Raw genomic sequence first — 4,141 nt, forward strand, 5'->3', positions numbered from 1 at the left:
GCAGTTACTCCAGCACTTTGTGTCTGTCTCCGGTGTAAACCAGCGTCTGCAGTTCCTTCCTGCGCTGATTTATTGGATATTTTGAGAGTGAAAGGATTTGGGGAAAGTGCGGGGAAGTGAAGACGCGGTTAAAGTTATTGGATGGCGGTAGCGGCTCTAGGGAGCGAACGGTGGTCTCCATCTCCACAAACGGGTGGCGCAGCGGTAGAGTTGCTGCCTTACAGCGAATGCAGCGCCGGAGACCCGGGTTCGATCCTGACTACGGGTGCTGTCTGTACGGAGTTTGTACGTTCTCCCCGTGACCTGCGTGGGTTTTCTCCGCGATCTTCGGTTTCCTCCCACACTCCAAAGACGTACAGGTTTGTAGGTTAATTGGCAGTGGGTATAGGATAGTGTTAATGTGCGGGGATCGCTGGTCGGCGCGGACTCGGTGGGCCGAAGGGCCTGTTTCCGCGCTGTATCTCTAAACTAAACGAAGATGCTTTCTGGCCCGCTGGGTTCCTCCAGTACTCTGTGTCTTGTTCCCATATGCTTTCATTACGAGAGGATTTCAGGATAGGAATAAAGAGATTCTTCTGCAGTTGTACGGGTCCCTGGTGAGATCACATCTGGAGTATTGTGTGCAGTTTTTGTCTCCTAATTTGAGGAAGGACGTCCTTGCTATTGGGGCAGTGCAGCGTAGGTTCACCAGGTTAATCTCCGGGATGGTGGGACTGTCATACGAGGAAAAATTGTAAAGATTGGGCTTGTATTCGCTGAAGTTTAGAAGGATGAGAGGGGATCTTATAGAGAGACGTATAAAATTATAAAAGGACTGGACAAGTTAGATGCAGGAAAAATGTCCTCAATGTTGGGCGAGTCCAGAACCAGGGGCCACACAGTCTAAAAATAAAGGGGAGGCCATTTAAAACTGAGGTGAGATGGAACTTTTTCACCCAGAGAGTTGTGAATTTGTGGAATTCTCTGCCACAGAGGGCAGTGGAGGCCAATTCACTGGATGAATTTAAAAGAGAGTTAGATAGAGCTCTGTGGGCTAGTGGAATCAAGGGATATGGTTAGAAGGCAGGCACGGGGTACTGATTGTGGATGATCAGCCATGATCACAATGAATGGCGGTGCTGGCTCTAAAGGCCAAATGGCCTCCTCCTGCACCTATTTTCTATGTTTCTATCTTGCCTCTTGCATGCTTTATGGGCGAAGGTGCGCGCACAGGAGAGGCCCGTGTGGGTGCGTCTGAAACTACAATTCGGCGCGACTGTGTAAATGTGAAAACTGTGTCTCTCGGTCGGTTAAGCGCGATTAAATCGGATTGTGGAGTGGACATGTTGGGAGGTCATGTTGCAGTTGTATAAGACGTCGGTGAGACCGCATTTACAATATTGTGTTCAGTTCTGGGCACCGTGTTATAGGAAAGATATTGTCAAGCTTGAAAGGGTTCAGAAAAGATTTACGAGGATGTTGCCAGGACTAGAGGGTGTGAGCTACAGGGAGAGGTTGAGTAGGCTGGGTCTCTATTCCATGGAGCGCAGGAGGATGAGGGGTGATCTTATAGAGGTGTACAAAATCATGAGAGGAATAGATCGGGTAGATGCACAGAGTCTTGCCCAGAGTAGGGGAATCGAGGACCAGAGGACATAGGTTCAAGGTGAAGGGGAAAAGATTTAATAGGAATCCGAGGGGTAACATTTTCACACAGAGGGTGGTGGGTGTATGGAACAAGCTGCCAGAGGAGGTAGTTGAGGCTGGGACTATCCCATCGTTTAAGAAACAGTTGGACAGGTACATGGATAGAACAGGTTTGGAGGGTTGTGGACCAAGCGCAGGCAAGTGGGACTAGGGTAGCTGGGACATTGTTGGCCGGTGTGGGCGAGTTGGGCCGAAGGGCCTGTTTCCACGCTGTATCACTGTAGGACTCTGTGACATGTCTCGTCTGTGTTTGCACTCGTGAAATAGCGAGGTGTGTGTCATTCATTATATGTCGTGCTGAGTTAGTTCTGTAAAGGGCAGCGCAATGGCGCAGCGGTAGAGTTACTGCCTCGCAGCGCCGGAGACCCGGGTTCGATCCTGACTCCGGGCGCTGTCTGTGTGTACGTTCACCATGTGCTCAGGTATACATACACTCGCTCACACACACACGCACACACACACACACACACACATACCCGCTCATCAATATCTCAAGGGGCGTGGAGAACGGTGTCGCTTCTTGTTTGTCATAGGACAATTCAGCACAGGATCAGGTCTAGACACAGAGTGCTGGAGTAACTCAGCGGGTCAGGCAGCATCTGTGGATAACATGGATAGGTGATGTTTCACAGAGTGCTGGAGTAACTCAGCGTTACTCAGTGCTGGAGTTTCAGTCAGAGAGTTGTAAATCTGTGGAATTCTCTGCCTCAGAAGGCAGTGGAGGCCAATTCTCTGAATGCATTCAATAGAGAGCTAGATAGAGCTCTTAAGGATAGCGGAGTCAGGGGGTATGGGGAGAAGGCAGGAACGGGGTACTGATTGAGAATGATCAGCCATGATCACATTGAATGGCGGTGCTGGCTCGAAGGGCCGAATGGCCTCCTCCTGCACCTATTGTCTATTGTCAGCGGGTCAGGCAGCATCTCTGTCGAGAATGAAACTATGACCTGGCCATTCGGCCCACAATGTCCGTGCTGTACATGACGCCAGGTGAAACTATTCTCCTCTGCCTGCCCATGATCCACAATCCCCTCCATTCCCTACATATCCATGTGCCTGTCCAAAAACCTCCTAAACGCCACTATCGTATCTGCCTCCACCAGCACCCCTGACACCTGGTGGTTCCAGTCGCCCACCACCCTCTGTGTAAACCCAAACCTGACCCGCTCATCTCCTTTAACCCTTTGCCCCACTCACCTTAAAGCCATGCCCCTCTAGTCTTTGCCATTTCCACCCCGGGTAGAAATGTTCTGACTGTCTGCCCTATCTACGCCTTTCACTATTTTATAAACTTGTATCAGGTCTCCCCTCGTCCGCCTCCGCTCCTTACTCCGATCAGTTATTTATTCACAAGATGCTGGAGTAACTCAGCAGGTCAGGCAGCATCTCAGGAGAGAAGGAATGGGTGACGTTTCAGTCTGAAGAAGGGTCTCGACCCGAAACGTCACCCATTCCTTCTCTCCTGAGATGCTGCCTGACCCGCTGAGTTACTCCAGCATTTTGTGAATAAATACCTTCGATTTGTACCTGCATCTGCAGTTATTTTCTTACACTCCGATCAGTTAACGGTTTAACACTCATTTACACTAAACCACGCAGATCGGGTCTCACACTGACACGCATTTTGTTTTAGTTTCGTTTAGTTTAGAGATACAGCGCAGAAACAGGCCCTTCGGCCCACCGGGTCCGCGCAGACCAGCGATCCCCGCACATTAACACTATCCTACACACACTAGGGACAATTTTTACATTTACCCAGTCAATTAACCTACAAACCTGCACGTCTTTGGAGTGTGGGAGGAAACCGAAGATCTCGGAGAAAACCCACGCAGGTCACGGGGAGAACGTACAAACTCCGTACAGACAATCAAAAAACACGCACACACTCACACACGCACACACACACACGCTCACGCACACACACAAATACATACTCACACACTCACTCACACTCTCACACACACACACGCACACACACACAGATATACTCACACGCACAAATATATACTCACACACTCACTCACACACACACTCACACACACACTCTCACACACACACGCACACACACAAATATACTCACACACACACAAATACATACTCACACACTCGCACACACACACACGCACACACACGCGCACTCTCTCACACACACGCGCACTCTCACACACACAAATACATACTCACACGCACTCGCACATGCACACACGTATACACACACACACGTACACACACACTCTCACACACACACACGCACACACGTATACACACACACGCACACACACACGTATACACACACACACACACACACACACACACACACACACACACACATTCACATACTCCAGCATTCTGTGTCTGTCTGTCTTCGTGCCCGACCCTGAGCTGTTCTGTTCTACGTTCGTTTGCAAGAAGTGGAATCTCCTGGTTCTCCGGGCCACGTTGATACTGACGGGGG

Source organism: Rhinoraja longicauda, chromosome 10 (genome assembly GCF_053455715.1).
Source record: "Rhinoraja longicauda isolate Sanriku21f chromosome 10, sRhiLon1.1, whole genome shotgun sequence".
In the NCBI taxonomy this organism is placed as follows: Eukaryota; Metazoa; Chordata; class Chondrichthyes; order Rajiformes; family Arhynchobatidae; genus Rhinoraja; species Rhinoraja longicauda.